Source organism: Myotis daubentonii, chromosome X (assembly GCF_963259705.1).
Source record: "Myotis daubentonii chromosome X, mMyoDau2.1, whole genome shotgun sequence".
NCBI classification, from domain to species: Eukaryota; Metazoa; Chordata; class Mammalia; order Chiroptera; family Vespertilionidae; genus Myotis; species Myotis daubentonii.
In genome coordinates this window covers 18,344,949-18,363,483 of record NC_081861.1, presented here as the reverse complement: position 1 = coordinate 18,363,483, position 18,535 = coordinate 18,344,949, and the positions used below count along the sequence as shown (strand labels likewise).

At 35.0% G+C, this 18,535-nt stretch overlaps 1 pseudogene; it reads right to left on the bottom strand.

Moving 5' to 3' along the window:
- LOC132224530 (neuronal membrane glycoprotein M6-b-like) overlaps positions 1-18,535 on the bottom strand; it is a 159,871-nt pseudogene that overhangs the window by 89,909 nt on the left and 51,427 nt on the right.

Here is an 18,535-nt window from a genome sequence, read left to right as displayed (position 1 = left end):
TGCTAAGTGTCTGACCACTTGTTCCACCATTCGACCAGTTGCTAAGATGCACAACGACCGCCAGGGAGCAGACGCTCCTTCTGGTTGGTTAGCTTGCTGCTGGGGTCCAGCCGATCAGGATTGGGCAAGATGTGCCAGACATGCCCTGAAGCCCTCCCATGGTCCCACCTTGGCCTCTAAAATATTTCTTCTAATTAATTTTCTTTCACTGTGCACGAATCCATTTTCCGGGCCTCTAGTCTATATAATAAAAGCCTAAGCAATAGTTACGGCAGAACGACCAGAATGACCAGTTGCTATGATGCACACTGACCACCAGGCGGCAGATGCTCAACACAGGAGCTGCCCCCTGGTGGTCAGTGCATTCCCACAGGGGGAGCACCACTCAGCCAGAAGCCGGGTTCACAGCTGGTGATTGCAGTGGCGGTGGCGGGAGCCACTTCCACCTCTGCGGCAGCACTAAGGAGCAGCAAGCCAAGAAGTAAAGAGCAGCAAGCAGGTGGGCGGTAAGGAGCAAGGGGTTCCAGACTGCAAGAGGGATGTCCGACTGCTGGCTTAGGCCTGATCTCTGCAGGAGCCTAAGCTGGCAGTTGGACATCCCCGGAGGGGTCCCAGACTGCAAGAGGGTACAGGCGGGGCTGAGGGACTGCCCCCCCATCCAGTGCAAGAATTTCATGCACCAGGCCTCTAGTATAATATAATATTGTTAACCCTGCTGAATATTAGATCTTCAGAACATATTCATCTTATAACTGTCCTTGTAGCCTTTGACCAACATCTCCCAATTTTCCTCATCCCCAGCTTCTGGCAACTACCCACTCTATTTTGTTTCTATGAGTTTTTTTTTTGTTGTTGTTTTTTTTTTTAGATTCCTCATATAAGTAAGACCAGATAGGATTTGTCTTTATCTGACTTATTTCACTTAGCAAAATGCCTTCAAGTTTTATCCATGTAACCACAAATGGCAAAATTTCCTTCTTTCTCATGCCTGAATATTCCATTATATATTACATATTCTATTATATACAATATTTTCTTTATCCATTTACCTGTTGTCAGACACATAGGTTGTTTCTTTTTCATCTATTTTGCTGTAAGCTACATCCATGTTGTCACTAATAGCAGGATTTCATTGTTTTTTTTCTATTGTGTTTCTGGTCTCTGTTTCATTATTTCTGCTCTGATCTTTGCTATTTCCTTCCTTCTGCCTACTCTGGGCTTAGTTTGTTTTTCTTTTTCTAGTCCCTTGAGGTATAAAGTTAGGTTATTTAAGGTCCTTCTTTTTTCTTAATGTAGGTTCTATAAATGTCCCTGTTAGAACTGCTTTTGCAGCATCCCATAGATTTTTATATGTTGTATTTTCATTGTAATTGGTATCAAGATTTGTCCCTTTTGATTTTTTCCTTGATTCATTGATTTTTCAGGAGTGCATTGTTTAATACCCAGATATTTATGAATTTTATAGTTTTTCTCCTATTATTGATTTCTTGTTTCATACTGTTGTGGTTGGAAAAAATATTTCAGATTATTTCACCTTCTTCATTTGCTAACACTTATTTTTGACCTAACATATGATTTCTTCTGGAGAATAATCCTTGTGTGCTTGATAGAATATGTATTCTTCCATTTTTGTATGGAAGATTCTGTAGATGTCTGTTAGTTTCATCTGGAATAGAGCCCAATATTTCCTTATTGATTTTTTACATGCATGATCTATCCATTGTGGAAAGTGGGATAGTGAAGTCCCCTACTATTGTTGTATTGTCTATTTCTCCTTTCATATCTGCTAATATTTGCTTAATAATATTTAAGTGCCCCAACCCTTTTACATAATATAATGACCTTTGTATCTTGTTACAGCTTTTGAGTTAAAGTCTATTTTGTCTGATATAAATACAGCTACCCCTGCATTCTTTTGGTTTCCACTTGTATCAAATATCTTTTAACATTCCTTCACTTTGAGCCTATGTCTGAAGTCACTCTCTTTTAGGCAGCGTATTGCTGGGTCTTTTTTTTTTTTTTAAATACATCCAGCTCCTTTATGGTTTTTGACTGAAGAATTTAATCCATTTAAATTAATCACTGATAGGTAAGTACTTACTAATGCCATCTTAATTGTTTCCTGTATATTTTGTAGTTCACTTGGTTCCTTTCTCTCTCTCTTGCTGCTTTCCTTGGTGAATTAATGATTTTAAATAGTGGTGTGCTCTGATTACTTTCTCTACATATTTTGTATATCTACTGCAGGTTTTTGCTTTGTGGTTACCATGAAGTTTACATAAAACATCTTATAGATATAATAGTCTATATTAAGCTGATAACAACTTTGATCACATACAAAAACTTACCTTTTACTCTCCCCTTTTACTCCTATCCTTTTATTTGTTTATGTCAAAATTACATCTTTTTATATTGTGAATTCATTAACAAATTATTTTAGCTATAGTTACGTTTTAATGCTTTGTCTTTTAATCTTTATATCAGTGTTAAGTGGCTAAAATACCACCATACTACAGTATTAAGATATTCTGAATTTGACTATATGTCTCTTTTTTTTGACTATATATACACTTACAGTGTTATATATTTTCATGTTTGCATGTTACTGATTAGCATCCTTTCACTTCGAATTGAAGAACTTTCAGCATTTCTTGTAATGCAGGTGTAGTGATAATTCCCTCAGTGTTTGGGCAAGTCCTTATCTCAACTTCATTGCTGAAGGGCAAGTTTCAGGTAGGTATTCTTTGTTAGCTGCTTTTTCTCTTAGTACTTTGAATATATCATTGCATTATCTTGTGCTATAAAATTTCTGCTGATAACTTGGTGGGGGTTCTTAGCTTTATTGAATTCTTGCCAACACTGAGTAAAGATCAAAACTTTTTTATTCGGCTAATAGATATAAAATAATGCCTCATTCAAATGTTTGTTTTCTTTACCATAAAGGTATAATATTAGCATGTTGATTCTAATCAGTGGGCTTCTTTATTAGAATGTATTTTCAAATTATTTTGGTGAGTCTTCAAATTTCATGCTTTTCACATTTAAGCTATCACTCACTCACCATTACTAACTCTTCTTCAGGCATGCTTTCTTTGTTACACCTCTATCTTAAGCTATCTTTTAAAAAATATTTATTTTCAGTTTCCACTCCTATAATATATGCTTCCATGTAAACAAGAACAATGTCTTTTTCTAAAAATATATTTTTATTGATTTCAGAGAGAAAGGGAGAGGGAGAGAGATATAGAAACATCAATGCTGAGAGAGAATCTCTGATTGGCTGCCTCTTGCACATCCTCTACTGAGGATCAAGCCCTCAACCCAGGCATGTGCCCTTGACCAGAATCGAACCTGAAACCCTTTAGTCCTCAGGCCGATGTTTTATCCACTGAGCCAAACCAGCTAGGGCATGATGTCTTTTCTTTTCTTTTTCCACTATTGTACTTCCAGTGCTGGGAATAATGCCTGACAACATAGTAGGCACTCAATAAATATTTTCGAAGAAATGATGAAACAACAGTGTAAGGTAGGCATTTCAGGGCATCATTTCATCAGCCATTTCCTGAGAATTCCTCTGTGGCTTAAAATAGTGTTCTTCCTTAAAAACTTCATTATCCTCAGTGAGTCTTTTAGACATTAAGAAATGAAATCAATGTGTCCATATCTTGTTCAATTTTATTTTTTTATTTTTAGTGAGTCTATATTGATGTTGCCTAAAAAAATATAGGTTGAAAGGAAGGGATGAGACTTTTCTAATTAATCTCTGTGTCCTCTTCCCAAACACTTAAGGCAATATCACAGACACTCTGGAGAGTTAAAAATTAACTTATACTAACAGTGTTGGTAATCTGGTTGCTACAAAGAAAAAATGTCATTTTAGAAAGCTGTATAAAATTTTATTTTAATAGAAATATAACATTGTTATAGTAGTCATATACAGAGTTAGGGCTAATTTCATCATTGAACTTTATTGACATACATTTGAAAAAAGCACTTCATTTCCTCTTCTACACAAATACATTGCCCTGGAATAGATAAATTACCATCAGAACCAAACTTTAAGAATGTATCACAGCACTTTAAGCCTAAAGAACCAAAATAATTTCAAGGTATCTAGCTGGTTCAGAAATACCCAAATAAGCCTATATGCTTCCACTCATAACATATAATCATTTATTCATAAATGTGTGTATAAGTATATACATACATACACAGAGTTAATTAATACATTCATTGATTCATTTGCACAGTTTTCAAATCTTCATCAAATATCTGTTATTTAATTAAACATTATTCTTATATGTTGTATATCAACAAAGATTCAGCCTGTTGAAAACATTTCTACATCTTTGAAATTGCTGTTAAAAATGACTTAGTGTTCTTTATAAAAATACTCATGCAGTACAACAATTTTTTTCTTAGAAATAAATGTCAAAGAACACTTGGTGTCTCCTAACTACAGTTCAGTGGTTATAGTGACAATCCCCACTTAAAAAATATTTTATAATTCACAAGGTGCTTGTTCTACATTTGATCATTTGCCCTTTGCAACAACACTTTTCAGTCTATAGAAATTGGGCTTTTACTGTTATTTATTTTCCTGATGGAAATAGTAAGTTCAGATTGTCAGGTAACGAGGTCCAGATCATATAGCAGGTGGGGAGCAGAGGTAGTCTTGCAGAATGCATATTTCCTTATTCACGAAAAACTCTCTGACTTTCAATAATCAGTTGGTGAGAGCTATATTGCTTTCGTTCTACTTTTAACTCTCAAAAGGTGCCTCCTGCATGTCCCCTACTAGGGATGGAGCCACAACCCAGGCATGCACCCTGACCAGGAATTGAACCAGAGACTTTTTTTCTCATTTATTCTTTATTGTTTAAAGTATTATATATAGTATTACATATGTCTCCTTTTTCCCCCATTGACCTCTCCCTGGCCACTCCCACCCCCCAGTACATGCCCTCACCCCCCTAGTGTCTGTGTCTATTGGTTATGCTTATATGCATGCATATACTAGGTGTACCAGTTAATAATGCAGATTTCTTTCAAAAGATGGAGTTACACATATATTGATATATATGTGATTTGATATGTATGCTATTTTGTTGTATTAGCAGCAAGCTTCAAAACTTCATATGTCAAATTTGCTGAAGGTGTTAACATCATAGATATTTTATGCTTAAAAATGTTGAATTTCATGCCAAAAAAAGAGCATTCGCGGGAAGTTTTAATTTATTACTTTATTTTGAAGAAAAAGTTATCTTATACTTCGGGAACCTTCTGATGAACATGCTCCGTCTGAAGATACTTGTGAATGCTGGTTTAAATGCTTTGAAAGTGATGATTTCAATGTGAAAGACAAAGAACGGATCAACCAAAAATGTTTGAAGACCAACAATTGCAAGCATTATTGGATGAAGATGCGTGTCAAACTCAAAAACAACCTGCAGAAAGATTAAACAGTGTTCAGCAAACAATTTCTGATTGTTTATAAGCAATGGAAAAAAATTTAAAGGAAGGAAAATGGGTGCCACATCAACTGAACGAAAGACAAATGAAAAACCGAAAAGTTATCAGTAAAATGTTGCTTCAATGACACAAAAGAAAATCATTTTTTTGCATGGAATTGTGACTGGCGATGAAAAGTGAATTTATTTTGAGAATCCCAAATGCACAAAATCATGGGTTGATCCAGGTCAACCATCAACATCGACTGCAAGGCCAAATCGCTTTGGAAAGAAGACAATGGTCTGTGTTTGGTGGGATCAGGAAATTGTGGTGTATTATGAGCTTCTAAAACCAGGTGAAACCAGTAATACTGATCACTACTGACAACAAATAATCAATTTTTTAAAATAAATCTTTATTGTTCAGATTATTACAGATGTTCCCCCCCCCCATAGCTCCCCTCCATGCTTTTATCGTGAAATGAGCAGAATGTTCCAGAAGACATGGCAAACTATTTTTGCCCCATGATGATGCACCATCACACACTTTAAAACCAGTTAAAGACACGTTAAAAGATCTTTCCTGGGAAGTATTAACCCACCTGCCATATTCACCAGACCTTGCTCCTTCAGATTACCACTTGTTCCGATCGATGGCACACGTACTGTCTGAGCAGCACTTCAAAACATACAAAGTGGAAAATTAAGTCTCTGAATGGTTTGCCTCAAAACAAGAAAAGTTCTATTGGGATGGTATCCACAAATTACCTGAAGATGGGGGAAATATGTAGCTAGTGATAGACATTACTTTGAATAAAGCACTTTTGATGATTCTCTTGAAATTATCCTGTTTTCTTTGATTACAAAATCCGCATTATTAACCGGTACACCTAGTAAGTCCTTTGGTTGATCTCTTAACCCCCCCTCCCTTGCCTTCCCTCTGAGGTTTGATGGTCTGATAGATGCTTCTCTGTCTCTGGATCTGTTTTTGTTCATCAGTTTATGCTGTTCCTTATATTCCATAAATGAGTGAGATCATGTGATATTTATCTTTCCCTGACTGGCTTATTTCCCTTAGCATAATGCTCTCTAGGTCCATCCATGCTGTTGCAAATGGTAAAATTTCCTTCTTTTTTATAGCAGCATAGTATTCCATTGTGTAGATGTATTACTGTTTTTTAATCCACTCATCTGCTGATGGGCAGTTAGGCTGTTTCCAAATCTTAGCTATGGTAAATTGTGCTGCTATGAACATAGGGTGCATATATCCTTTTTGACCAGTGACTTCTTGATTCCTGGGTCAAAGTTCAACTGCTGAGCCACCCTAGTCATGCTCCACTGATTTTTTCCCCCCCAGTCATCTATTGATAGGCACTTGGATTCCTTCCATATCTTGACTATCCTATATAATAGAGAGGTAATATGCAAATTGACCCCCATGCCCTCACACCACAAGATGGCCACCCCCACATCATCACAAGATGGCCGCCCCCACATTGTCACAAGATGGCTGGTATAGGAGGGCAGTTGGGGGCAACCAGGCCTGCCGGGGAGGGCAGTTTGGGGGGACCAGGCCTGCAGGGGAGCAGTTAGGTATCAATCAGGCTGGCAGGAGAGCAGTTAGTCATCAGTCAGGCCAGCAGGGAAGTCGTTAGGGGGTGATCAGGCTGGCAGGCAGAAGTGGTTAGAGGCAATGAGGCAAGCAGGCAGGCAGGCAAGCGTTTAGGAGCCAGCAGTCCTGGATTGTGAGAGGGATGTCCGACTGCCAGTTTAGGCCCAATCCCACAGGATATCCCCCAAGGGGTCCCAGATTGGAGAGGGTGCAGGCCAGGCTGAGGGACACCCCCCCTCCATGCACAAATTTTGTGCACCAGGCCTCTAGTTGTAAATAAAGCTGCAATGAAAATAGGGGAGCATATATTCTTTCAAATTGGTGTTTTAGGTTTTTTTGGATATATACCTAGAAGTTGAATTGCTGGGTCATAATTCAGTTCCATTTCAAATTTTTTGAGGACCCTCCATACGTTTTCCACAGTGGCTGCACCAATCTACATTCCCACTAACAGTACACAAGGGTTTCTTTCCCTTTTCTCCACATCCTCGCTAGTACTTTGTTGTTTGATGATTTATTGATGATAGCCATTCTGACAGGTGTGAGGAGATATCTTATTGTGGTTTTAATTTGCATTTCTCTGAAGATTAGTGATGTTGAACATCTTTAAAATGTCTGTTGGCTCTCTGTATATCCTCTTTAGAGAAGTGCTTGTTCAGGTCCTCTGACCATTTTTTAATTGGGTTAGGTTTTTTTTGGCGTTGAGTTATATGAGTTCTTTATAAATTTTGGATATTAACCCTCTATCAGATATATCATTGGCAAATATGTTCTTCCATTCTTCAGCTAAAAATGACATGCAAAATATCTAAGTTGCTTCAATACTCAGCAGTTCACTTTATTATTTTTACATTTTATTTTATTTCAGTAAAATGCTTAATATGAAATCTATATTCTTAAATTTTTTAAAATACACATGTGTATAATACATATTGACTATAGGTATGATAGTGTGCAGCATCTCTAGAGCTTATTAATCTTGTTAAACTGAAATGGGAAGTTACTAATTATCAGGCATAAGTGAGTTCAGCAGCTCACTTTAAACCAAGACAATGTTTCCTTGATAATGATGTTTTGTTTTAAGGCAATAAAAACTTCAGTTTTTTTGGTTTCAGGTACCATTGCCTCAAGTGGAGCAAGACCCAGAAAGCACCCTTGTGGACATAGTTAGATAAGAGCTTCTAGAACTCAAGTACTAGTTTGGAGTTAAGAAAATGACTTCAGGCTCCAAATGAATCAGAGTATGTGAAGAATACCTAAGCAGAGCCTGGTTGTTTTGACAGAGCAAACAAGAATTTTTGTAGGCAAAATAGTGTCTAGGTGCTCAACTGTGGTACACTGTAACTCAGGTTTAAGACAATAAAACTACTTCTAGGCCATGACCCCTGAGGGACTGAATTAACGTAGATACTTCTTGACTAGGTCTAATTTGATTCATAACTCAGACAAGTTTAATCATATAGTGTGCAATCCTTTTTTAATTATTATCAGATGCTATTAAATTAAAATCACATTGCTTTCTTAATTTATATTTAATGAGACATTATTTATACTTAATGTGTAAATATAAGAAGTTTGGATTATTTATATTTAATGGAACATTATTCTACCAGTATATCTAAAGGTGGGGATAAGTCACCTATAGTTATATATATATATTTTTGAGATTGGGGGACTTTTAGTTCCTACCATTGTCGTAGAAATTGAAGGCTTTTAGGTCACTGATACTTTAAGGAAAAGGTGTTCTATTTATGGCTTGAAAAGTAGCTCCTCCCAATATCCTTTGCAAAATAAAAATTTTCTTATAAAAAAGTTAATCAACATGCATAGAGATTAAATAGATATCTAAGAGGAAAGTGCTATAACTCTTATTCTTTGTTGAGATTCAATATTATATGAACTCTCTTGTTGATTGGATTGATATTTACTAAGATTCATTGGAAAGAAAGGATATTAAAACTTCTAAATGAAATCTCACTATGAGTTAAGAAGTTGTCTAGGCTGATGAGCAGGTTGACACAAGAATTATGGATCAGATGGGCCATAGGAAGAATCTCTGGGCCAATGTTTCTGGACTAATAGCTGAACATGTAAGTATGAATCAAAAGAACTGAGATTTTATACCTAAACCTGCTACAGAAATCTGGGTTCTTGTGGCAACAATGAAAGTGAAAACCTTGGTAGACTTAAAATGTCTTTCTTATTTCTCTCTCTCTGATGTTTGGAAGCAAAAATGATCCTTGGGTTATTGAGTATTAAAATGGGAGTAAGGGGAAATGGGCAGGGATCAAGGGAGAAACTATGTAATTTCTGTTAAAATGTTATGATAGATACTTAGAAGAAAGGAGATTTGATTGATTTGTACTCAAAGTTGATGAAAATACATCACATTGATTATGCATGATTTTTTTTTGTTGGTTACGGTTACATTTTAATGATATGATTCTGTGCCTCTCCCACTAGCTTGTGAGTATTTTGAGAAGTCTTGTGTTTTATTCACCTCTGTCAGTTCTTAAATAATGCTTGGCATATAATAACAGTTTCTGCTCAGCAAATGTTTGGTCAATAAATAGGTTAATTAATTCAGTACAACATTCAGAAGAAAGGGATACATTTTATTGGATTTGCCAAGCCACTGTATATTTTTTCTTATTTAGGATGACCATTGAATTTCAAAACAAAAAAGAAAATTAATAAGAAAAGGGAAGATAATTAGTTCATCTAACCAACACGTATTTAGGTGTGCAAAGTGATTTAGGAGATACAAAATAAACAAAATGTGCTCCCTGATTCTAGCAATATGAGAAAATCTAGTTTTACCAAATATCAAATTTTATTGGTTAAATATTCTATTTTAATTAAAATAATTTGGACAAATAATACTTACTTTGAATTATATCTGTAGATTTTTTTTGTCCAAATGCTTTACATGGCATACAGACTTTTAAGTGAATGGAAAACTTATTTCTGTACTTAATATTTCTTTTTACTAAATGTTCATTGTGGATAGAGTCTATTTTGGTTACTGTATTTACCATTTGACATAAAATGACTTACCCTTTAAAAGTAAATGAACATGTTCAAGTATACCTTGTGATAATCATACACTCTGTACTTTTGTGACTCATACATATTTTTAGAGTTAAAATATTCCTGGAATACTCTAATGGTACATCTCCCCCCATTTAGTATTTTTTTCTGTTTAATTTATCTCTCAATTTTAGTGTACATCAAAAAGAACATTTTAAAATTAAACAAAAATAACATTTTCCCCAAAGAAGTAAAAGCCTACATCATTAAAGCATACTTCAGTTTCTTTTCATTACATATAAATGGATGAACCAACTTTGGTTATGAAGAATAATTACCTAAAAAAAATCAACCTATATATGTGAATAATATTACCTCCAAAATATGAGCAAACAGTGTGAGATGTCACAAGAATGTTTAGGTAAACTATATTTTATCATGCCAACTGGACTAAAATTTTAAACACTAGAGTTGAGACAACTCATTTTATAAAAAATATTTTTTCAATTATAAAAAAAAGTTTTCCATAGTATGACATATAAGAGAAATGCAATGAAGCTCTTTGATTTCTTCAGAATAACGCAGTTTCAACTTGTTTGTCTATCGAAGTGAGAGATGTATAAAATATTGGATTGTGAAGAGTTTGGTTAAGTTAGAAATAGTATTTAATACTCCCCTTATATTGCCTCAAGTGAGTCCCACCAGACTACAAAATTGATTTAATGTAGAGCAAAAGATCTCTGGCGAAGGAGAAGGGAAATAGTAGAAGTAGAATGTGTTAGATCAGTGAAATCAGGAATGTATATAGGTAAAATATTGGAAAACAGCAGACAGGAAAAGAAAGAAGAAAGCAGAGTATTTGCACTCTTACAACCAGAGGAGTGAGGTAAGTCATGAACATAGTTGAGTTTGTCCAAATTAAGCTGAAGTTATAACTGAGACTGAATTTCACTGACCCCATTCCTAGTTGCCCTGGCTATTCCCCGCCACCCTTACAATGAAAATAGTTTATTCAAATGAAGTAAATAATAATCAGAAAGTTGATCAGTAATCAGAGTAAATTATGATCCAATCAGCTTCACCATCAAGGAGAGACGGGCAGGAATTTCCTAGGGGTCTAGTTCCAAGAATAGATAAAGTATAAAAGATCATATAGACTACAGAGACATATTTAAATTATACGTAAAAGTAATTGTACTGAACCTGCATAAAAGAGCTTATTTTTATATACCACAGACTGTTATATAACTGACTTTATCTTAGTTAGTGACAGTAAAGTAAATATTTCATGAGTTCATGTCAATATATCTCTTTCACACATGGCCATTGCCAGGGGAACTCTAGCACTGACAGAAGGTAAATCAGTTTGGGTTGCTAGCAATTGTGGCAGCTTGCTTCTTTGATTGGTCTCTATGGTGTTTGATGCTACAAAAGGGGATGAATCCCATCCTAAGGGGATGGAATAGGGAGGCAGGAGATTTAAGAGTGTTTTAAACATTTTTAATGCCAATGACTTCAATATGTATTTGGTACTTTTTGTTACTAAGATTAATAGTATTGCTTATGGCATTATCTTTACAATTACTTTTATTTTTAAGATATGTATCTCACAGAACAGCTCAGTAAAGGAATGCTTTTGTAGGGGAGACTGCTTTTTGCAGTTTTACAGCTGCACTGACAGGCACAAAAAGTTTAGTGACAAGGTCAGGCAGTGAGTCACAGAGCATCAAGGGTCCTGGGTACCATCAGATGTTGTCAGTGTACTCGCTTCCCTTGTAAATCACAGTGCTCTGTACTAGAAAAGACTTGGCAATATTTACTTACAGATACATTTTGAAATTATATTTTTCTTAGGCAATAAAGTCACATGGTTGTTTTTGTAGTACTTTACCAGTATTTCTTAACCTCTGAGCTATTTAAAAGCCAATCATGCATTATTCTCTCTCTTTTTTTTTTTTTAGGCACTTTTGTGTGTGTGGCAAAATTCTGTCTGGGAATTTAGAAATGTGCCATACACTCAGATACATGCAAAGAATTATTTTTCATATTATCTGTATATATAAAAGGCTAAGTGTCCATCTGTCCAACTGGTAGCTATGACACGCTCTGACCACCAGGGGGGCAGATACTCAACGCAGGAGCTGCCATGACATGCACTGGCCATTGAAAAATAAATGGCACCATGGACCTGGCGCTGACAACCCAACATTCGGCTTCCCCCAAGTAGGGACACAGGCCCCGCCACCACCCCGGAGTGACACCCCACCAAATTGCAGCCAATGCTGCCAAGACCCCATGGCACAAAATGTGTCCCACAGCCCAGCCCAGCTTGGAAATGGTCACTGTGGGCACCCTGTAATGATGTCACATGAGTAACATCCAGCTTCCTCTCCCTAGAGACTAGCCTCCTTGGAGTTTCTTCATCCCAGGAACATGGTTAGCTTTATAGCCAGGTGGAAACATTTTACACTTTAACCAAATGTCTGTGAAGTATTTTCCCATGCCTCATCTCATTTGAACCTCACAGAAGTCCTGGAGTAGGTAGATAGGAAACTTGGTGGAATCCTATTTTCTTTTCATTAGCCAGAAAATGAAGATTTAAAAAGCTTAGAAACTTGACCCGACTGAAAAGAAGAAATGGTGGAACATGAAAATGACTTCAGGTTTTCTTACTATGCAGAATATACTCAAACACTGCTACAGTTAATATTTTACCCTTTGTTCTCCCTGTGAGATCTACAATAATAATCTGTTTTATGTTGATATTTACTGCTGTGTTGCTGACAATTACCTGAAAGAGAATTTGGGGTGCCTCACTGGGCTGGAAAAAATTAGCTAAATCAGAAAGCATGTCTAATTAAGCAACTTTATTCTCTATATATAAAAGGCTATGTTGACTCGTGCATGCACGATACATATAAAACTCTCGCTGGCACCAATCGCATGTGTGTGTTTCAATCTGTCATTGTTGATCGTGAATTTGACTGACACTTCTATTATAGAGAAAGGGCGAATAGTGATATTAAAATATTTCTTCTAAGTAATTTCCTTTCAATGTGCATGAATCCGTGCACCAATATGCTAGTTTTTAATAATCATCTAGTAAATATGTTGTTAAATACAAGAGTACTTCTTTAAGCAAAACATGTTTCAGACTAAATTTATTTATTTAATATTGATTGAGCTCCATCTCAGATAGGCTAGCAAGGATAAATTAAAAACAACTAAAATATGGCCTCTGGTCTCAGGAAGTTTACTGTCTATAAAACTGACATACAAGGAAACACACAATAGAGTTTAAGGTACTACTAGAATGTGGGTAGGTGTGGCCCCTGCCTTAGCTTTTCACATTCTAAAGCTAAGGAGTCTTGAGAAGATTCCACAGGAATTAAAATGCATTTGTGAATGGTCAGGCTAATGTGTAGCAGCCATTAGTAGAACTTGTATGTGACACCCAATGTAAGTAACCATGCTGCAGAAGAAAGTATGTTATATAGAGTTCATGGTGGTCAACAAACCCCTTCAGTGTTCTGAGATTTAAAAAAATATATAGATGAAAGAAAAATGTTTGAATATCTTCCAAAGTTCCCTCTAGCAGTGTAGACTAAGTGAGAATTCTTAGTGACCTGAAATACCTAGATGATTAGGCTTAATAGTTGAGATTATACATGGCCAATAGTATATGGAATTGGTTGAAAGTGAAAAACTATATTTATTGGAATGGTTCACATTTTGAAACTTTACATTATAATACCAAGCCAATAACCTCTTTTATTCAGGATCGATCCACTTTTACTGGTCCACATATAAATCTAAGTGCATAAATGTAAGATAATTTTAAATTGATATCCCCTGAAAAACTAAGCTAAATTTGAGTTCTGAAGTCTTTTTCTACAAAATAGAAGTGTAGTGTGATTATAAGAATTCTCATTAATAAAATCAGTACACTTTCTACTGAAGGTATTGATTATTTTTTCAAGATAGTCCTTAAGAATCTTTTTGAAGTTCCTTCCAGGCCAGCAGTATCAACAGCAATGGGCCACAATGAGTTCCAATTTAATATATTCCTTTGCTTAACTCCCATGGTACTTTACACTTGAATGGATATGACATATCTTCTGGCAATATTTATATGAATATAAGATATTAAATAATATGTAACATTTCAAACTTCTTTTACTGAACTGTTTCCATGGGAACCAAAGACATACTGAAAATTAAAACATGAAATTTTTCTGTATTGGCTAGGTATGAGACATCTTCCTAGATATTCTGCTGCACAAGAGCTAAAATCACTAACTCCATCAATTAGACATTAATTGCCTAACTGAATTTCTTAAAGGTCAGGGAGGAAACACAAAATGTATTTTAGGCAATTTGACTTTAAACACATCACCTTTATAAAAGGCCAAATCAAAAATTCTAAATTACCATCAATATAAAATGGTTACAGATATTTTAACTTTAATTATAACATAGAGATCAAGAATAAAGGAGACTCATTCTAATTTAACCTATACAGTGGACTGTAAGATATTTTTTTTTGATTATTTAGAATTGTCCACAAAGAGGAATATATTATTTTAATAGATTTCCCTAGCAAGATATTAAATAGATGGCATTTAAATTGTGGAGAAATACATTTTAATGGGATTTTGTGAGGGATTAGGGAAAAGAAGTATGTGTGTTGAATTTCCCATGTTTTAACTAGAATTGTAGGTTCCCAGAAGGCAAAGGATTTTATATGCATCTAATATGTTTCGCAATATATTAGAATCTTAGTAAAATTTTATTCATGGAAACAAGTGTATAGTATCAAGAAGAAAACAGGAAAGTGAATAAATGTAAGCCAATTTTATATTGATAAAAACTAAGCTAAATTTGAGTTCTGAAGTTTTTCCCTTGAATTCTATTGTAAGTAGCAGGAAGCAGGCTGCAACTTCAATACTTTGCTTGAAAATCTTGGCTAAATATTCTAGTTCACTGCATACAAGTTCTGCTTACTATGTAACTGTAGGGCACAATTCAGCAAAGCTTTCTGCTGATATAACAAGGGTCCTCTTTCTTCCAGTTTCTGATAACATGTTCATCATTTCCTTCTGATCCCTCAGCAGCAGTGCCTTTATAAACATCTATATTTCTATCAGTAATCTGTTTATTATAACAGGTATTCTCTAAGGCAATATAAACTTTCTCTACTGTGTTCCTCATTTCCTTGTGTTCTCACCAGCAACAACTTTAATTTTTAACAGTATGTTCAAGTCAAGCTAGGAGTTTCTTATCATGCCCCTCGAAATTCTTCCAGACTCTGACAGTGACTCAGTCCTGAACTCACTTTCACATTTTAGATATTTGTGACAGAATCCCACAGTTGCTACCAAAATCCATATTAGTTCCTATTGTTGCTATAACAAATTACCATAAACTTAGAGGCTTAAAGCAACATATTTATTTTCTTATAGTTCTACAGGTTGGAAGTCTAAAGTCAAGTTGTCATCATGGCTGTGTTAATTTCTGGAGGCTTCAGGGCAGAATTCTTTTCTTTGACTCAGCTCCTAGAGGGGTTCTCACATTCCTTAGTTCATGGACCCTTCATTATATTATTCTAACCTCTTGCTTCCATCCTCGCATCTCTTACTAAAACTCTTATCCTCCTGCCTCCATTTTATAAGGACCACTGTGATTATTTTGGACCCGCCTACATAATCCAGGGTAATATCCCAACCTCAAATCCTTATTTAAACACATCTGTAAAAATGCTTTCTAACATAGAAGATGACACACATACACATGTTTCCAAGGGTTGGATGTGATTATCTTCGGGGTATTATTATTCTGCCCATCAGAGACTATAATGTATAAACCCATAACAAACAAAAACAAAACAAAACAAAACAAAACAAAAAAAACAGGAAAGAAGACAACAATGAGAGACTTAAATTGTTTTCAGAGATAGAAGCATGATAGTTCACTTACAAAGACAAAGTAGAATGTAAGTGCCAATTGAGTAAGACACTGACAAAAACAAAACAATTCACCCTGAAGGATCCCTGAGGGCCTCAATGTTTAGGCAATGCAGAAGGTGGAAGTAAACTGTGTAGATAATATCAGAAGTTTGTTCTTCTCCTAACTTCTGAGATAAATTAAATCTGAGAGTCTCCCAACTTGGGGATGCCACAAGAAAAATTGAATGAGACAAAAATCTAAAGGGGAATTAAGTAAAACTTAAATTATTAAACTTGTGATCTCATCCTCTACCTTGCACCCAGAAACAAGCTGCCAGGCATAAACATCCTTAATGAGGTAATTGAAGAAGTTTTCTCTGAAGACACTGAATGGCCAGTAAGAGGACTTTCAGATACTAAGTATTTTTAGCCTTGTATTCCATACCAACTCAGCTATCAGTCAAGTGGAAGATAGAATATGGGAGGACTCAAAAATTTGCCTACTATGTACTCTAATTGAGAAAGGTACTGGAGAATGTATTTCAGAAAAGAAAAGAATACATTATGACAAGAAGACAAAGGACTGATAATATAGATCAAGCTTTGGGGATGATAAAAGGAAGCTGCAGAATAACAGCTTATGAAGCACGCATAGGAACAAACAATCCAGGTGAGAAAAGGGGAAGCGGAAATATCTGAGAGGAAGACTACTAAATTTTAAAAAATAAAAAATAATATAGATTATATGATGTTTTGGAACATTTGGAGAAATTATTAATAGATATTTTATAGATATTTTGAAGTATTTGGAGAAAAATGGAACAACAGGTACTTAAAAGCCAATCAAATAATGGAGAATAAGGAAAAGGAAGGGGAGGAGATTATTAACTCCAGGACAACTGTGTTTTAAAAGAAAGTCAATGTAGCCATAGTTCAAAATATGGTCAAGCTATGAATAATATTTACAACATCATTGATGAAAATGTTGAATACTGATTTAACAGTAACAAAAAACTATGATATAATGACATAGGGAAATTGGCTTGGGAAAGTGGGGTGGACTGTAGTATAAAATGATAAATCTTTAACTATCATAGTGCTTTTTCAATAGTCAGTAAATAATGTCTGAAACTTATGAATCCAAAAAGAGCAATGTATTTATATTATTTATAAATATGGCAGTTAATACCAGTAGAAACAGCTACAATAATTGAATTGATTGTTTTTCATGAACAGAATTAAGGGACAGATAAAGAAAGATTCTTATTATAAGCCATTTTGCATTTTATTTTTTAAAACTATGTGCATGCTGCCCGGCCAGTGTGGCTCAGCAGTTGAGCATTGACCCATGAACCAAGAGGTTGCCAGTTTGATTCCAGGTCAGGTCACATGCCTGGGTTGTGGACTCAATCCCCAATAGGGGGTGTGCAGGAGGCAGCTGATTGATGATTCTTATCATTGATGTCTCTCTCTCTCTCCCTCTCCCTCTCCTTTCCTCTCTCTGAAATCAATAAAAACATACTTAAAAAATGATGTGCATGCATAACTGGTAAAATATAAATCACATTTTAATTGAAACAATACAAATATACAAATAATGTGAAATCCCCTCCATACTCTCTCCAATTTCAATTGGCTAGGAAAATTCATTATATCTCTAAAGTTCTAGCATAATATGTGACTCATATTACCAGTTGAAGGATCTATGGGTATTATGCTATAAATACACAGTCTGCTATTATTTAGAAAACTTGTATGGAATTTATTCCTTGCTAGGCTCTGTTTGGGGTGCTTCAACATATATTAAGTCATTTCATTTTCATAACAACCCTTAAGGTAGTTACATATAGCAAACAATTTAATTAGTACATAAACACATTTGGGTAGTATTATTCTCATTTTAAAGATTAGAAAACACAGGCTGTGAAAACACTTAGGGAATGAAACCCAAGTTTTCTTGGTTATAATGTCTTTCCTGAGCATTAAATAATATGATATGCATGAGGCAATTAGCAAGAATTCTGGATCATAAATGGTGCTCAAAGAATAATGTATATAAATATTAATCTACAAAAAGAATTTCAAGATAGTTTTATAAAATCCTACTCCTTGTGTACAGTAAAGGGTTATATATTTGTTTAAGGTGAATAAACAAATTTATGTTTTCCATAGTAAATCTGATTTAGTATTTAATATAAAATTCTCCCTTGTTTTATATGTACTTAACTACATTTGGCAGATGCAATTTTTACATAAATTCTATATGCCTTAAACATATCTTTACCTAGCTTACTGTATGCTCATTTAAAATAATGAGATAAACATATATATATATTAACTTAGAAAATAAAAAAGCAAAATTAAATGCCAAAAATATGTATATGATAGTCCCTCGTTACCCGTGGTTTTGCTTACCAAGGTTTCAGTTACCTGTGGTCAACCACAGTCTGAAAATATGAAATTGAAAATTCCAGAAATAGTCAATTCATAATTTTTAA